General features: G+C 32.4%; 1 protein-coding gene across 1 annotated transcript in view; it reads left to right on the top strand.

Moving 5' to 3' along the window:
* Positions 1 to 20,317, top strand: part of LOC127738286 (mammalian ependymin-related protein 1-like) — a 414,752-nt gene extending 394,435 nt beyond the window's left edge. The window contains exon 7 of the mRNA XM_052249474.1: positions 20,307 to 20,317. The gene's annotated coding sequence lies outside the window, so the exon portion shown is untranslated. The remainder of the gene's footprint in view (positions 1 to 20,306) is intronic.
* The last annotated feature ends 238 nt before the right edge of the window (positions 20,318 to 20,555 follow it).

Here is a 20,555-nt window from a genome sequence, read left to right as displayed (position 1 = left end):
GTTATAGCCAATTGTGAAGATAATTGTGGTCTTAGGCCTGAACACGACAATATACACTATCTTGTCGCATAAATATAAATTATAACCTTTTCTCACCTTAGCAGCAATATACTGACTTCAACCACGTATGTAGTATACATTTTTCAACTCATACGATATTCAAGAGCTTGCAGCTGTTGCTCAGACTTTGTAAAACGCCATTGGTGTCTGGGGAAAAATTGATTATCCAGGATTGTGTCAAAAAACGTCTCGTCCCTTTTCTCAAAAAGTCAATCGGAAAGTACCCAGACCTAATAGATAAATATTCAGTGTCTACTTCACAAAAATACAAGATGGTCTTGAGTTATAGATTCTATGTGCTTAAGTGTATCTTTTTATTTTACTTTAGTTTCTCCTTGATTTGTCTTCGTGCTATTATGATTTTTTTTTACGTATGACTATTGACGTGACTCGGTATTTATACACCCGACATCGGGTTTTTGAATTTTAAACCAATCACTCCTGGTGCAGGTGGGTCCTGAGGTGCGATTCGGACACAGAGGGTTTTAACAGTGTTGTTTCTATTTTGTTTACCCTTGTATTTAATTAAATTTTACTTCATCGAGAAAGTGTATATACTATATACGGTATGTGCTATCAATGACAAACTATTTTTTGTTGTTGACCGCCATTGTCAAATTTAAAATCTATCTACTACATTTTTTGTGTTGGCTTCTTAGATAAACTTGTATGTTTGTTTGAATTTTTTAGTCAGCTGTGTTGTATGTCTGTGATGAATGTTTACAGTTTTGGTTGCTTGATCCCAATTATTGTCACATAACTTCCTTTGCTTATGTTGATTAAAAGCGGATTTTGTCAGTTTTTATGGACTTCCCTTTTATGAGTTTGCCTTGGAGTATTTTTGTTTAACTTTTTTTATCCTTATATGATGTGCAAATATACTTATATGATGTGCATATATCCTTATATGATGTGCAAAAATACTTAATATACGATGTGCAAGTATACTTACACAATGTTTTATATTATGTGCATGTAACATTATATGATATGGTTCGGTTTACTTCATTATATGATGTCAAAACGTCCTTATATGAAGTGCATATACGAATGAAAGGAGATATGGGATAAACTTCAACTCGGTGCAGTACATTTACGCGCAGCTTTAAATTACTTTTTCGCACATTCATTTTACAGCTCCAACTAGAAAGTAGCCCGCAACATAAAAGAAATGGTAATTTCGATAGAAGCCGATCATACACACCTGCAGACTCAAGGTATCGAACTGTAAAAAGGACTAAGGTACCGATCATCATTTTTTTTTTTTTTATTGGGTGGGAAGGGGAGGGTATTTTTTTTTGTTTGAAATTAAAAAAAGAATGTTACTTCTGTGTGTTGTTGAGAGAAAAAAAATAGTTCAATTTTTATTAAAGACGAAAAACATGTTTTTCCTAAGCCAAAGACAAAAAGAAAGTCGGCGCCTAACTGAACATAAAAAAAAATTCATTAATTTTTATAAATTTGTTCAACAGTTACTGTCATTGTGTTACAGATATGTAAGGCTATTTGAGCTATTCTCGTCATTTTACATACGTGCAAATATGCAGAATGTAAAGATCTATACCTACTTCCTATTTCCAACAAACATATTATTGCAATGGTGAATGTGTATTGTTGATGACGTGACCACCACGTAGCCACTGAATGTGTTGGAAATCAACCATTTTTAATAAATAAAAAATTACTGATACCGACACAATATCAGATTTAAAGGCAAAATAACCGGACTTCTGTTTTTACATCTTAAAATAAAGTAGACGGGCGGCACATAAAAACTGGATTCAATATAAATATTTATAAAAGCAGATGTTGGATATGAGTCAATGAGACTATACCCAACTACACAAAGAATCAATAGACATCGACAGGTCAACCAAAACACGGTCTTTAACAATGGACAAGTATCTTTACATATCAAAACCATCCAAAGTCGAATAAAAGGGTGTATGAACTTAACAGATAACCAAAGGTCTACCATCAGCACCAAAGTGCCCAGATGACAAAAAACATTAACATGCAAAAAAAGACTATCAATGATTGGGCTCCTGATTCCGGACAGGGACAAACATATTATGTGGAGAATTTAATATTTGAGATCTCAATCTCCCGTTTAAATATGGAGAGGTCGAATAACAAAAGGTTAAACTTATAAATGAAATTTGTATAAGTATGTGCCATACATTATTTTTTAATGATAACTATGTATTTCCTATTTTTTGACTTTAGATATCGTATATGACTGTATAAAAGTTATAATGACATTACTTTTTCTTGCATTTTTTTTAATTTTTTTAATGTATGTCTTACGTTATATAGATTTGTACGTACATGCTAGTCTTGCAACATCAATCCCTTCTTTTGCTCTTCATATTATTTACATGTATTTGTTTGACCTATTTTGTATTATGGTATGTTGTGAAATATTCATATTAAGTTAACAGTACAATTTTCTTGGATATGAGACGTTGATGATATTTTATTATGCAATATTTCAAATGAACAATAAAGACATTTCGGGTCAATCTACATCCTAAGTCAAATATCATGACCACAGAAAAAAGATCATCAAAGACAGACTCCGCTAAACCAGGTTATTTCAGGTTCCCTGTTAAGGAACGCAATGCATGCTCAACTAGTGGTACTCGTCCTAATGCATAAAAATGCAGATAAGTTGTATTCCTTGATTTTTAAAATGGACCTAAGTTGTATATAGAAATGATCAAGTAAAATGCGATCCATATAAATTTGTATTTGTCACTTGAAAAAACATTTTTAAAGGTTATCAATATAGCATTGTAGTAAGTTTAAAAAAGAAAACTCGTCTAAGTAACTCAAAGTGATCGTTAGTTTATATATCCTTGGGTTAATTGGATAGCTGTCTAATTGTTCATCATACCGCATCTTTCATTATTATCCTGACAGTGAAAAATAAACCAAATGTAGTTGTCTTATAAATCAAACCAAGCAGGGTAACTATCATGGCTGCTTTATTCAAGACATGGACTTCAAAAAATCAATTAACCATGGTAAAAGGTCAGTGTCAAAAGACACCTGTCAGGTATACCTGTTGACAGATTTATCAAGTACTTAAGCAAAATGTAGAAACACTGATTTCCAATAAAACGTTCATGTATATGTTTAAGGGTCGACTAGTCATGAAATGTTAACGTGTGTATTTCGGGACTGATTAATTTTTTTTTTTTAAAAGATTTTTTGTGTTTTTAACGCCACTTTTAAGCACCGCTTTTGGTCTATTTCGTGGCGGCCAGTTTTTATTAGTGGAGGAAGCCGGAGTGCCCGGAGAAAACCACCGACCTTCGATAGGAAAACTGACAATCCTAGTCAATTAAGGTTGGAGTCGAGTGCACCCGCACGAGCGGGGTTCGAACTCACAACATCAGTATTGACTGGCTAGTGATTACAGTAGTATTTACTTAGACCACTCGGCCACCGAGGCCCCCTGATTAATTATTAAAAGCTAACATACCTATTTGAGGCTGTGGGTTCATATGATAACTCCACTGATAAGGGGACTGCCAGTTGGTTTGTATTATTTGTTGACTCTGAGGAAAACTTTGGACCTCTGTATAATTAGAAGACGAATATGAGTACGGATGGTAATTGAAGTCATATGATTGTCTATATGGTTGTACTGCAGCTGGCCTTGACGAATCTACAAAATCGCTGCTGTAGTATACACTTTCGTCTGGAGATGTCATTTCATCTCTGTCATTATCTACAATACAGAAAATAATTCTGTATCCAATGCACATGATAGCATCCATACTAGAGTATTATTGAAATTAGTGTTTTCATATTAATTTTGTATCATGTCCAAGTACAGTCGTACGACTGTGCTGTTACTAAGGTAAGAAATGTGCAAGAGCTTCTTTAACATGTATTTTCCGCCAGTGGTTCGAAATGCCATTCTACTGTTAGTTTGGCATAATTAAACAAATATGGCCCCAAAGAAGCAGTGAATATCCAAAATTGTCGCCCCTTAATATTTATTTCACTTCGGACAGCGTCCTCAGAGAAATAATCTTTTACGGTTGACATTTCTGGATATTCACCCTCTCTCCGGGCCATAACTGCATACACTCAACGAAAATATATTATAACATATGAAGAAGAACAACAACTTACAGACATCAAACTTGTTGAATCTTATATTTCGCGTAATACACACTTCCATTTACTGACACCTTTTGGAACCAAAAACCGGAAGTTAAAATTCTGTATCAAATGGGCATTAGCAACAAAGTTGACAAAAAATCAAAATACGGTTTTTGTTTGTTTCAAACGTTCATGAAAGCGGAAATGTAAAATAACATTTCGCTACCAGAAGTCAGTTTTAGTTCAATTTTTTCAAAAAAAAGCTCAATATCATCGATGATGCATTATTGGCTTGCAAGTCAATAATTCAACTCATTTGATTCTGTATTCATGCGAACTTCAATTTTATCCTTAACTGAGATGGGCTATGCATGGGCTAAGCATGTTATTTCATTACAATAAAAAGAATGTCAACATTGAAAGTGAAACAAGGCAGCCACCGCGAAGATCCCTTTCGTTGACCGATTCTGATTACAAAAATCATTCAAATACAAGTTAATCACATTTTTTTAATCTATGACATGAAATCAAACAGACCTAGAAAAAGCTTCATCATACGATTGCACGTACTTGCCTGTGTATTTATATTTATGTTTACATCAGGTGATATGATCTACTAAATTCTTCGGAGATCATCTCCATGGTTAATTAGATAGCGTAAAAAAATATTCTCAAATACACACGCAATGTTGAATCATTATAACGAAAATAAAGAAATAGAAACGTGGAATTTGTCAAAGAGACATATGGACTTTTTTTCTAAACGTCTTCACATATTGAGCTGATATTTAGTATGTGAGTCAACTATGACGAGTTACAGATCGAGTTTACGTTTGGTTTTGCTCCGCTGATTTTTGCCGAAATTGCGGGCTTTGGACTTTGAAAATTTCGTGAAAATTACAGTTATATGGACTTTTGATCTAAACCCCTTCACATATCGAGCTGATTTTTATTATGTGAGTCTACTATGATGAGTTACAGATTGAGTTTACAATTGGTTCCGATCCGCTGATTTTTGCCGAAATTACTGGCTTTGGACATTGAAGATTCGGAAAAATAACAGTTATACAGACTTTTTATCTAAACCCTTCACATATTGAGCTGATTTTTAGTATGTGAGTCTACTAGGATGAGTTACAGATTGAGTTTACGTTTGTTTCCGATCCGCTGATTTTTGCCGAAATTACGGGCTTTGGTCAAATAAAAAGTATATGGTCTTTTATTCTCAAATTCCTAATCCTAAAAATGGCTTCAAGCTTTTTTTGCCAGCGGGGCCATTCGTGTCGTTCCAACACATCAAGTTTTCCTCATGTTTGCCTAGTATCATCTTGAAAACTAAAGTATATAGAGAAAAAGTTTGAAAGCAAAAATGATCAGCAAGACAAATTCTACAAATAATTTAACATAGCCGAAATTGCAGACGACTCCTGGTAAGAGTTATTTTCTTTTAATAACGATTTTTTACTATTGTTATGCGCTTTTGCCTATTGTTTTAAAAACTATAATAGAAGGATAAAAACTATAAAAAGCAAAAATGAACGAAATGACAAGATCTACAAATAGTCTATTGGCTTAAATCGTCGGTCGACTACTTATTGGAGTTATTGCTCTTTAAAGGGAAAATTCGCGATTTTTTACTTATCATCTTATTATGTTCATAATACCATAAAAAAACATATTCACCAAGTTTTATCTGGATATGAACACTAATATAGAAGAAAATTGGGAATTATTAATTTTATTTATTCGAACTTCTTGACAACTGTGACGTAGTTTAAGTCTAATTGCATGCCGGGAGTGGAATTAATCTCATTTTAAGTCTTGTTCGTTAATCATCTAATAATGCGATTTAAAGCGCATCGACGACCATTTTGCGTAGCTGTTAACCAACTAATAATTAAGAAAGTAAAGTGATCAGCCGTTCAACTTTTAAAATTAAAATGTACGATTTAAATTTAAAGGATCAGATATGATTAAAGTAATAAAAGTAAATCGTACAATAGAATATTTTTATGAAATTTTTTTCCGACGGATATGTTGAACAAACATATATAACTGATAGTGTAATACAAATGCATGTTTGTATTCCCACCTTTTACTTCAGTCTAGCAAACATTTCCCGCTAGTACTGTGTAAATACAATGTGTATTATACTCTGACACTACCTGTTAAATGCGTGGTTAAATTCGCGGTAATTAAAATATTAGCATTCTGTAATTCTAATCTTTTGATCTTCACTCAGTGAATTTTAACCGTCACGGTTCACCGTTCAAGGTGTGAACAACATTTCGCATGAATGATAAACGGGAGTGCAAGTTTGAGAGACAGAAAATAAAAAAGAAATTAAATTATTTGGGGGGAGGAATATTGTGGCAAAATACCTGGATCGCCGTGGTATATTTTTATATTTTGCGTAAGCTCAGTTTAAATGAATTGTAAATCTATAAATGTCGTCTACGGATTAGAGTGTAACCTTTGCGGATTGGTTTACGTCGGTGAAACGAAAGGAAGTCTAAACAAACGTATGTGCGGCCATAGATCAGATATCAACCTCAATGCAAACGACATTCTGTATCAGCATTTTAATCAGCCTGATCATTCCATCGTTTCTATGACAGTTCGTATTATCGAAAAAAATATACCACAAGACTAACAATCCTCAACTTGCAACGCCTCTCCGTAGACAAAAAGAGGACTACTGGATTCGACAATTGGGAACTGCGATACCATATGGTTGCAATGACAAAATTGATGGTATAGGTATTCTATCTAGTCCTTCCTGTAGCTCGGTGAATGTGATGAATATTTTCAACTCTACTCTTCGACGTAGACGCAGTCATGGTCATCGTCATTATACATCACCTACTTTGCATGATGTCTCTATTAATTACTTGCTGCCATTTATACAAAAGCCGTTAGGTATTCATCACATTCGCACGAAACTTTATTCATTACCCCTTTCAAAACTTCATTCTCTGTTCAATTTATGTTTGGAAACCACTGTTACAAACCCTCATTCAAACCAATACAAACTTACAGCTATCATTTCGGATATTGCAAGTCACAGACTTTTCAAACCAGTTCGCATTGGAAAAGATGAAAAAGAGAAAAAATCTTTTCTTAAACTTTCCTTTGCCAACAAAGGTCTCGATAGCGTCAACTTAGGCAATATCCTTCATCATAAATTAGTTCAGTCGAAAATACCTCCTTATTTTAAAGATCAGTCTGTACTGTAACGAAGTCAGTAAGTGGATAAATAATTTTTATTATGTAATTACAAAGTTAAGACTGTTTCTAAAGTTCAAATGTTCGATTGTTCACAAACTGTCTTTAAAGTTGAATTGTTCGAATGTTCATATCGTCACACGGACACGTGATCATATAGTGGTATAACTGTTCGGTCCAGACTGAGTAATTCGGATGGTTAGTGAAGTAATTCCAGCCTACCCACAAGGGGGGAGACCTTGGCGGAATCTCCTGTCGGAATCTATATGTACGAATCTATCCTTCGAGTCCAAAGCTGGATCTTATATAGTTCAGAGGGGTCATCCATCGTTACACAATGGCCCATAGCTGTTGGCAGGTTGCGTAGTAGTCTGGTTGTGGAGTAATACTAGTCTGTTGTTAATTGTCAAACTATGCAATTAACCCCTGACGGATACATGTTATTTCACAGTAGACATGGTCATTTATTGGCTGCAGGGTATATGTCTATAATATTCGTACAGATTGTTATTAAGTGTCTAAAGGTTACATGTAATCGTTTCGGATTTGCTGTATTTAGTTACTTCCTGATGATTAACGTATGGAACACAATTGTGTTACATAATGCCTTCCATCCAAAATAGAACGAAAGTTCAATAAAATATGGTATTTTTCTTCCTGTAGGTTATTCTAATAGTTTATTGTAAGGTTTCCGGTAACCATCACCACATATCTAAAGTTTATAAGGTTCTATAAGTCCAATATCATGATATTATAAGTTCATCACATTCATCAAGTCCAATAGCTGGATATATAGAGTTCATATGATTCATAAAGTTCAATATTTGGGTATATATTGTGCATACTTTTTCCCGTCACCATCATGGCATATTGTTCCTCTACTACTGGAAAGTGCGCAATTCTTTGTACACGTGTCGGTCATCATCATCTCCATTACGAAGTAGTTGACGCATCTAGCTGGTTGGTTCATCCTTCTTAAGAGGCTGTTAACATCGGCCTTCGGTTAAGTTTCGTCCTTGATCAATGGCGCAGAGGAAGACATCTCTCTGGAATCAGTAACATCTGTCCCAACCAATCACGTAGACACCATTTTGTACCCATTGTTCGTGGCATTAGAACCAAAACTCACACCTTTCTTTTTGGCCAACCAAGATATATTCTGAACAAATTAACCGTACAAAAATATGGCTATTCCAATGAAGATCGCACCTAAACCCCACTGATAAACTTATCTCAATTTGGAAAAACTTAAACTTGTTACGTTCCCCTTATTTCTTTTTTATTTATCAATCAGATTATTGATAGTTTGTTCACTCGCATTTAGTTCGCTGGGTTATTCAAGCCTAGCAACATTTTGTAAAACAATTCCTATATATAAATCAATACGTTCTCTTAAATATCGAATTATCTGGTTAAAACAAAAAAACGAAAGAGGGAAAAAAACTGTCGTATACAACTTCTACAATTTTGAGAATCCTACATAATAAAAACAAAAATATATGTATTTACACAAGACGTAAGAAAATCATTATAAATTTACAATCAAATAAGTTCAATTCGATCATTTTATATAACCCTACACCTACATGATACCTATAAAAATAATTACTAAAAATTATATGTGTTACTTTGTTACCAATTGTAATACTTTTACGTCTTTAACTTTAGTTTCTCATTAATTAATCTTAATGCTAAATATAGTCCACAAATTTATTCTCATCACTCTTAAAAATATTTAAGATTACATTGATAAAATTTAAGTACGTCTTGCGCAATTTGTTACTGACTCTATATTTCCTATTTGACAACAACACCTTGTTGCGAAAAAAAAAATGCCTTTCTCCTTAATCTATTACATTTTTCCAAAGCAAGTTTATAGTTTCTTCATCATAATCTTTCCTTTCTTTTTTATATATATCATTTTAATTTGCTTTAAAACATCAGCGACCTACTGCCTATCTTTTTTATACATTTCATTATGATTCAATGTATATATGTTGAGATTTTATTCATTCTATTTTTTTTTTAAACTTTACTTACTTCTTAAAAACCTAAACAATTTAAAGTTTGTTCTATGTGTATTTATGAACAAAACCCATTGTTTAGACTCATTTTTTGTTTTACTACTAAATTAATTATTTTCTTATTCTTATTTTAAATTCTGATAATTATCCTCATAATTGTTTATAAAAAAAAAATCAATTTTATTTTAATGCTAGTTTTCCTTTAATATCAATTATCTATTTCACTTAAAGTTTGTCATTAGTCATGAAGTTCATGTGTCTCTCATTTTTTACAAATTTCAATCTACCACAAAAATACTGTAATTCCCTTAGGGCAAAACATATCAACATTTATCTTTAATGTGCTATTTTCTGAAGATACTTCTCTTTATCTATTAACATTTATTTTATGTAAATAAGGCGTAATCTAACACCATAAAACAACTTGCACCATTTAATTACTTAACATCACTTATGTTAATCATCCGAAGAAGGGATTGGAATCTAAAATTATAGACTATTTGTTTTCTCTAAACAAATGTGCGTAAACACTACCCAACTGCGTAAACCCATAATCATCAATGGCAATAACACGCAAACAATGTATCCTCAATGTACCCTTAACTTCATCTACCAAAGGTTCTAATTCAACCTTCATTTACACCGGTGCTCTACTAATTTTACGTAAAACATATGTTTTCTAGAATAATTGAGTGTATCTTCAAAAAAAAAAAAAAAACCATAATATGACAAAAAACCACCATTGAATACGGGGGAAAATGTTTTAGTATCAGACATTTTATATTTTTACATATTTACTCTAAACGAAAAACTAGCTTCTTCAAACTTAAAAAAAAAGTTTTATTTTTAAAAATCATACTTATTATATATAACGTATCCTATCTATTAAATAACTGCATATTAAAATAACTAAAAAAAATATCTTCAATTGTTTTAAGAATATGTGTATTCATAATTCTTAAATTGACGTACAATATCTAAAAATACTAATAAAAAATTTCGTGCGAACCACAGCTCGTGAACAAACTTCTGATTTTAAGCCTTTTAAATATACGGCCTCACTCCTTTTAAAATCAAAAACTGTACTTAACATGTGTGCCATCCCTTGAAAAGCCATTTCTACTTTTTGCACTGACATAGAAATATCTTGATTGTCCATAAAGAAAAAAATGAAAGTAACTTAGTTCTTACGTTTTATATTCCTTTGCGTTGTTTTAGCCAATCCAAGTCGATCCTGGTCTAAACGGCATCAATTTTACGACTTGTAACGAAGTCAGTAAGTGGATAAATAATTTTTTATTATGTAATTACAAAGTTAAGACTGTTTCTAAAGTTCAAATGTTCGATTGTTCACAAACTGTCTTTAAAGTTGAATTGTTCGAATGTTCATATCGTCACACGGACACGTGATCATATAGTGGTATAACTGTTCGGTCCAGACTGAGTAATTCGGATGGTTAGTGAATTAATTCCAGCCTACCCACAAGGGGGGAGACCTTGGCGGAATCTCCTGTCGGAATCTATCTGTACGAATCTATCCTTCGAGTCCAAAGCTGGATCTTATATAGTTCAGAGGGGTCATCCATCGTTACACAATGGCCCATAGCTGTTGGCAGGTTGCGTAGTAGTCTGGTTGTGGAGTAATACTAGTCTGTGGTTAATTGTCAAACTATACAATTAACCCCTGACGGATACATGTTATTTCACAGTAGACATGGTCATTTATTGGCTGCAGGGTATATGTCTATAATATTCGTACAGGTTGTTATTAAGTGTCTAAAGGTTACATGTAATCGTTTCGGATTTGCTGTATTTAGTTACTTCCTGATGATTAACGTATGGAACACAATTGTGTTACAGTACCAATAATTTCTTATACCTATACCAAACCAGTTGCAACTAAAATTTTCAATTACAAACACGTTTTGCAGGATCTCAACATTGACGACTTCAAGTCTAAACCTCCTGATTGCACCTGTGCTAGTTCCAAATTCACATATAATCCGGCTGGCCACGTTATCACCGGAGACCTAAACATTGCCAATAACACTTCCCTACGAAATTTGTTATCCAAAGGTCCGAAATATCGTGTGTCTAAATCCATCAATTGGAAATACAACTTCAAAATACTGATGGATTCAGTCGAGGATTATGCCAGGCAATGGGCTAAACGCGAGAAGGAAGACGTAGATACTCTTTCCGAATGGATTAAGGCTGTGAGGTCGTTGATACAAATCCGAATTAAGAAACTAAATGGGTCTATCAATACCCACGCTACGTCAATTTTTAAAGACCCAAATGTTGCAAAACACTTGTCCTACCTCCATGACAAATATGTTGTTGTCCCCGCAGATAAAGCCCCAAACAACATCGTTTTTGTGTGTAAATATCATTACAAAAACTGCTTGATAAATGAATTAGGTATTGACAATTCATTTGGAAACTCAACATATTCCCTCACGACACTTACTAAAGAGGAAATCCTGGATAATCATAGGTCTGTTCTATGTTCCTTTGGAATTTCAACCAAAGATGAAGAACTGAATCTTCCATCACTGTATTGGATACCTAAACTACATAAGTGTCCTTACAAACAACGGTATATTGCTGAGTCTTCCAAGTGCTCCACGAAACCTCTTTCTAAATTATTAACATCTATTTTATCAGCAATCAAAGCCGGGCCCCAAAGTTATTGTGAAACGGCCTATTCTAGAGGTGGCGTGAATCAGATGTGAATACTAAAACATTCCAAAGATCTTTTAGAGTACATACAATCTAAGACTCTCTCATCTTGCAATAGTTTTAAAACATTTGACTTTTCTACACTTTACACAAGTATTTCCCATTCCAAACTAAAAGACAAATTGAAAGAGTTGGTATTACTTTGTTTCATTAAAAAGAATGGCTAACGTAGATACAAGTATCTTGTCTTGGGGAGGGATAAATCCTACTTTGTAAAGAATCACTCTGATTCAAACAAAAAATTCTCTGAAACTGACATTATCAAGATGCTTGATTTCTTGATTGACAACATATTTGTTACGTTTGGAGGACGTGTTTTTCAACAGACTGTCGGAATTCCAAAGGGAACCAACTGTGCCCCTCTTCTTGCCGACTTGTTTCTTTATTATTATGAGGCTGACTTCATACAGGAACTTCTTAGTAAGAAAGATAAGAAGTTAGCAATATCCTTTAACTTTACGTTCCGCTATATAAATGATGTTCTCTCACTAAATAATACATAATTTGGTTTCTATGTTGAACGAATCTATCCCATCGAACTAGAGATAAAGGATACTACAGATACAGTTAAGTCTGCCTCATATCTTGACTTACATCTAGAAATTGACAAAAAGGGTCGGTTGAAAACAAAACTTTACGACAAAAGAGATGATTTCAGCTTCCCAATTGTTAACGTTCCATTTCTATGTAGCAACATTGCAGCAGCGCCTGCATACGGAGTATATATCTCCCAATTGATACGATATTCCCGGGCTTGTATTTCCTATCATGATTTCCTTGATAGATGATTGCTGCTCACAAGGAAGCTATTAAACCAAGAGTTCCAAATGGTGAAGTTGAAATTTTACGGACGCCATCACGAGTTGGTTGACCGTTATGGAATAACCGTTTCACAGATGATAACGGATATGTTCCTTATGTCGTAACTACAATACCCTTACTTTTTCACGAATGTGATCTACCGAATAAGACTATTCACCGGATTTGTAATAACATGAGCAACACGACGGGTGCCACATGTGGAGCAGGATCTGCTTAACCTTCCGGAGCACTTGAGATCACCCCCAGTTTTTGGTGGGGTTCGTGTTGCTTAGTCTTTAGTTTTCTATGTTGTGTCATCTGTACTATTATTTGTCTGTTTGTCTTTTTATTTTTGGCCATGGCGTTGTCAGATTGTTTTCGATCTATGAGTTTGACTGTCCCTCTGGTATCTTTCGTCCCTCTTTTAAAATGAATTATGACCGCTGAATAATTTTTGTAACAATGAAATACTGAATTAATTTAATTGAATAAATTTATAAATAAGAATGGCCCTCTAAAAACGAGTGTATGAACTAAAAAATTGTACTATTTTGAATTAGAATCGGTAACCTTGAATATTTGAAATAGATAATTATCAATTGCAATTATATAATTTGGTCCGTCCAAAGCGATCTTTATTTACATATTCAGGAATTAATGTCCTTATCAAAATATTTCAAATCTCACAACGTATAAATACTTCAGCTATTTGAACAAAGATGTTTAAAAAGTTGACAGAAACAATTTAGGGTCAACTTTGCCTTTTTGGAATGGAACCGAATAATTTCGAACAAAAATGATTTTTTTTTAATCTTTGTGTTTAAACCTGGCAACGTGCTGTCTATTTGATTTCAATCAGTGTGCAGATTAAACCCCGGGGCCTTTAAAAACTCACGTGAAGACACAAAGATTTGCGTCGATAACCTGGTATTTCAATAATGGCTTCATGGTGCCAAGAAATATATCCTTTGCACGATTAACAATTCATTTATCAAGGCTTATGAACAATTTCCTAAACTTAAAAATGAATATATGTTAAAAAAAGAAAATATTTCAATATCTTTCTCTTATATATGCAAACAATTGTCAAAAAACTATTAGTGACTTTTTGTCCAGTGACTTTTTGTCCTATCAAATTTGTGACTTTATGTCCTATGACTTTTTGTCCTATGACTTTCTGTCCGTTTATCTGAAATTTACTATGTTCATAACTTGGACGAACCAAAGCAAGTTGGATATTGATCTGAATTTAAATTAGATTGGTTCTAGATGTTTCTCTCTTATATTCAATGTATATATTTTAAAATTGCGACTATCTATTAATATAGTTCCTTAACTTTCTATCTAGCTGATAAACCAAATGAATGATCGACAAGTGCGTTCGTTTTTGTGAAATTAATATTTGTATGTTTCAAATTGGCCATAATTATTGACGAGTATATATTTACATTTTTCATAATTTTACCCTTGGAAAATATGTAAATAGATTTTTATTCCATCAAATCTTTTGCTGGAATTATTTAGATTTTCATAAATATCATTCTTTACACCAGAAATGTTATTTATAAACAAGTGTGTATACACGTAAGAGTTTAGTAATGACCAGTATATCGCTGTCGGACTCAAGACAAACAATATGTACACATGATGTATATTACACCTGATAGTTTTTAAATGGAATGACGATTATTTTATGTGTTTTTCCTCATTATTTTAAAAACTATCATAGATACTGTAGATACACACTTTAAATGGCAAAAATTATTAACAAGACAAGATCTACAAATAAGATTAAAGGCCGAAATATTCAGTGTACTCCTTATTGGAGTTCTTGCTCCTTATATCTTGAAAACGGAAAGAGGTAAAGAAAAACTGGTCAAAATTGGGATTTTTGTATCTTTATTAAAGGATTATAGTTGACATGAAAATCAGATTAAAAGCAGAAATGTTTTACCGAAATGGCCACGTAGTTAAACTCATCAAGTATTATGATAACCACACCAAAGAATGACAACAACAGATCAACAACTGAAACGAACACATCATGTAGTGTAAAATAGTCATATTTTGGAATATCAGAATGTAAATGGTTAAAGCCTAGTAATTAAGAATGCGGAATACTAGATAGAATATCATATAAATGTTCAAACCACATCAAGTAACGTGGAAAAATGAAATCTTATTAATAAATGTGGTGTCTAGCCTTATTAGGTATTGACGAAGCATTTTTACAAAATAACAAAAACATCATGCAATAGAATAACTGCGTTATATATGTTAAAACCACATTGCCTAATAATGACACATTCCCATTAAATAATATTGAAATCATATTAAGAAATGATAAAGCCATTACGCATAACAAATTTTCATTAAGTAATGACTAAACCATTTTGAGTAATAGAAGAACATCATAACGAACTGGCAAAATTATATCAGAAATGACAAAATATCATAAAGTAATAAAATATACCACATCAAGTAATGTCCGAGCGCAAGATAAGACAGCTGTGGCGTTCTTTACAATATGGTTCTGTTACTTTATATGCATATATTGATAAAAGGATATCTTTAATGTACGTTGATGAGACAACAACCTTACAGCCTCCCATTTACAACACTAAACAAGAAAATAACAGAATAAATATATAGAGGCAAAGACAAACGTACGATTCCACGAGTTGTCATAGTCGTTGTCGTTATCTTCATAATAACTATAACAATCACTGTCGTCGTCGTAATAGTAACCAGACATTTTGGCAACTTTAATCTGAAAAGAAAAAATATATATAATTAAAAAAAAAATACAATTGGCAAACAACAGCAAAAGAACAGAGGACAGTTCTGTAAACGTATTTTAAAAAACGAATGAGGACAAAATGTTGTATTTGACACGGTGTTGTGCTACCTATAGAAATATGTTAGACGCAGTAATTGTTGAACCGTAGTTGATATGTACAATGTAAGAAGATGAATTTTAAGACCTTTGGCATCTTATAGCTTAAAACACGCAAAGCGTTCAACCATTTTCGCACTCTTTAAGCTTGATTTTCCTTCTTCTCCTACACTATTTGCTTTCATCTTTTTTTTTCTTTTGAATATATCACAATGTGTAATGAATATTGTGTTGTTCATGCTGTGTCACTTATGTTATTCAAATTTTGTAAATATTCACCTATAATGTGTTATTATTCGAAAAAAAAAATCTTAGGTGTGCAACCTACGTTAAATATAAAATATAGTTCGACTAAACGGTCAAAACTATGAAATCTGTTTTAAATTGAACTAAAACAAACATATAATTATATACCAAATGCAAAAAAACGATCAGTGTCTTCGGATGTTTTTAGACAAATTGAGTCTTAAGACATGTCTTAGACATCCCCCCTTTTTGTCAAAATTGTCAATAATGCCGAATTTTCATCAATTGAAAGTCGCCAACTTCTTTTGAAGATGTTCTTGGTAAGGCATGTAAATTTGACATGCTTAAATTCCTTTGTTTAACAAGATTTTCTTTTCAATGTGTAATTGAAATAGATCATGATTTTAATTTAATTTTTATTTTGCAGTAACATTTATACTTCCTCTTAGTACAACTATGTATAAGTGCAAGTATGTTTTATGTATAATAACTGTAATCTACCACAAAGTAATATAATTATATAATAGAGGAACTCAAGACCAAACTAGCTCTTCTGTACCTATCTTGAATTGATTTAAAATGCTTCAATTTTATAATATTAAAATTTTAAATATACTGTAACAATTAAGCACAAAACGAAACTGGATGAATATAAAGTAATGAATCTGAAACATGTTTCGTCCACTTGGTTTTTCAATTCAACATCAAATACATAGTTAACAGATTTAACAAAAAAGAAGGAATCTTCTTTCTTATATGGTGAAGACTTACCTTATTTTAAAGCGAAAACGCCATTCCTAAATCAATCAGGCGAAAAATATTGGATAAAGTCCACTAAACCAGCGAATGTTTAAATATTTTTAATATCAATGTAAAGTTACTTACAGTGACATCAAAATGTATGAAACCATTTTGATGTCTGGTAAAGAAAAAAAGAAAATTTCATGATTCCTTTTATCCAGTTTTTGACGTAACATGCATTCTATTATACCTTGAGGATAGACCCTCAAAATGCTATTGTAACGAGTCTTGTATAACTAGACTATTTGCAGGCTATGAAATGAAGATTCAAAACGGTATAACGTTAAAAAAATTAATAAACGACCCAACAAAAGTGTAAACGATATTTCAATATTGAGTCCGGTATTTACGGTTAGAATACCTTTCCAAAACTGAATATAAATTATTTTCAAGAAGTAAGTAAGTAAGTAAGTAAGTAAGTAAGTAAGTAGATTATTTATCATAGTGACTTGTATAATTACAATAATGTGTCAATTAACATAATTTAACATAACATATACATATACACCCGACCCAATGGGTCTATAAGTCACCTAAATATAAAAAGTTCATATTCGATTTGTGTCACGGATTTGATAAAAAGTCTGAATAATCGATTTATCTAACCAGAAAATATAATGATTAAATTAGGATATAAGTTTATCAATAAAGTTTAAAATAATAAATTAAACTTGTCCAAATACAACTTGACGTAGTTTCTTTATGGCGTCCACCAGATATTTAGCAGTTTTTCGTGGAAAATTGGTTAACAAATGGTAAAGTTTTTCGTCATTGCTCATTTGCAATTAGTTGACATCTGATATAATATCTTCGAAATGTTTACTTCTAAGTTCAGTATAACACGAACAACCAAGAACAAAGTGTGAATCGTCTTCAATGCTGTTTTCGCTACAAAATCTACAAATGCGTTCCTCTCGTTGTTCACCATCGTTGAAGTATATAAAACATTATAATAAGAAGAACATGTAACTATGGATTAAGCAATTATTGTGCATTGTTAAGATAATCTGCTAAAAACTGTCTTTGACATATAGTTACGAAGTCCATTTATATCGGATTAGTAGAAACATACATTTTGAACCAAAAGATAATTATATGGGAAAATTTAAGCAATAGATGACACTTAAAAGATAAATGGAATAAAGTCCGAAAGATGGTAGTCCAAATAACTGACATGCTTTTGTCCGGTCATACTAGTTTTAACTGTTTATTGTTCACGTCGGAACTATTCGTTTGGGATTGTGTAATACATAATGTAGTCTGTCTCATGTGACATAATCCTTTGACATATTAAGGAACCAGCTATTATTTCTCCATTATCCACTAGTCACTAAATGTAAAGTCTCAGCGACTGTTAAATGTTTAAAATTCAGTAAATAATATACTTCATTAAGAACCGGCCATTTGGGGTAGAGCTCTCTATATAATACTGAAGTCCTGTGCTCCTATGATTGGTAGATAATGTTTGTAATAAATAATTTTTGATAGATGGATCAAACTTAGGTTAAAAAAAATGAATGTTGAATGCTCTTATTTGTTCTTTACTACAGGGTTGAAAATTAATGGGGTCAGTGTAGGTATTTAGTGCGAATCTACAGTAAACAAGGCCATGTAAATGATATAAAAATGTGGCATGACCCTATGTTTTTATTGCTGCAAAAGATGGGGCTACATTTGTACTTTTATGAATGATATATGAAAGTTTCTGATTTCTAAAGGAAAGCCAGGTATAAATTTAATTCAAGAAATAGGTTTGCATTGAAGTCAATAGGAGATTTTTTACTGAATCACCCCTTTTATATTCATAAACTGTGTATAACATACAATGAGTGATCACAAATACAGTGTGTGTTTCACAAGTTAATATTCTATCTAAAACTTATATGTGTGCATAGATACATACATCTATATTAAAACTGACCAGTCTAAACTTTCCCATGAAAACCTTCTATTAACATTTGTTGTTTATTTTATATCAAACCCTTGTTGTTTGTTTACTGATTTTTTTCATAAACTTTTTTTATGTTATGAAATGCAACTCTACAGTGTACCCCATAAAATATCAACATAAATCATGATGAAACTGAGATCATTAAATTGATTAAATTATTGACCATCAACTCTTTAATGTAAATTACCGCATCATCTTTGTTTCCACTCGACTTATCCATGTTATCATAACAAAAACAAAAAAATTATAATTAGACGAATAAACCAAAAGGGGAGGCATTATGAATATAAAAAGTAAGCTATTTTCTTACTAAAACTGCACTAAAACTAGTACTAATTTCGACTTAATCTCGGTCTTTGTGTGTCTTTATAGTCGTTTGAGATATGATAGTTAACAGTACAATATTCCAGTTGCAGTTATATATTGATTCATAATAAACCAAATTATACATCGACGGATTTGGCTTAGGGAATGCACGCACCATGCAAGTTTTGGATGAAGCTCGCCATGGATAACTGAAATACCTGATAATTATGTTCAAAACTCTTGTATCAAATATTGAAATTTGTAATTCTATGTTCTATATTCTATATTCTAACGAGTTAAAATCAGCAAAGACCTATCGAAACAACATCTGATACAAAAAATTTAATAACACTTTTAGATATTTGGATGATATATTGGCTCTCAATAATGACGACTTCAATATGCACTAAAGAGATTTATCCTGCTAAAGAAGAAAAAAAAATGGCTGCCGATGTTTATGGTCGTGTTGTATCGACTAGTGATTTCAACAGTGAATTATCTGATTTAAATCAAACTTCAAACATTGGAAATGAGCCCGTTGGTATACAAGAAGTACATGATGATACTTTCAGGGAGTATTTACCCCAAAACAGCCAAATTGTCCAAATATTGACCGAGATAATATGTAAACAACAATGACACCATTGACGAATACTCAGAGACTCAGAACTCTCCATTAGTCGATTTTGTGCCGAATCAAGAATTTATATCCTTGTTGAACCAAGAACTCTCTGATCTTCCAAGAGATTCCTATGTCTTAAAACTCATTGATTTGACCCATGATTCTGAAAATACGATAACTTGGTATCGTAGTATCTTAGCGAGCAGAGCGAAATCCATTCAGGGATGTCCGATGGAAAAACATTTAACCCGAAAAAGAACTAACAAAAGTTCATCTACACAAAAATATGTAAAATACTTCTACATAATATATATGTTCATTAATGGTGATGATTCGAGCATTGATGATGTTTTCAGAAAAGATGATCATAAATCAATTAGTGACCAAAGTAAAACTGTGACCCAAGAATGTAATATCATCGAAATGAGGGTAACTGTACAAACTCTTCTTGAAAGAGTAGAAGAATTAGAGAAAAACGAAGTCGAAAATAAAAGAATTATCAAAAACTTTAAAACTGAAAGCGACAAATTATAAACAGAACTTTCAAGCACGAATGATAGATTAAATCAACACCAAATCAATTGCGAACGAAAATTTACACAGTATGACGCAAACCACAAGCTAATTAACCAACAATCATAAGCTATTGGGGAATTTGACTTTAATTCGTATACAGCTAATGTAAAACGATTTGACTCCGAACTTGAGCGACATAGTAAATTGTGCGTTAGTCTACAAAAGAATATAAGCGATCTAAAATGAAAC

Source organism: Mytilus californianus, unplaced genomic scaffold (assembly GCF_021869535.1).
Source record: "Mytilus californianus isolate M0D057914Y unplaced genomic scaffold, xbMytCali1.0.p SCAF_4, whole genome shotgun sequence".
Taxonomy (NCBI): domain Eukaryota; kingdom Metazoa; phylum Mollusca; class Bivalvia; order Mytilida; family Mytilidae; genus Mytilus; species Mytilus californianus.
This window is presented reverse-complemented; position numbering and strand designations above follow the sequence as displayed.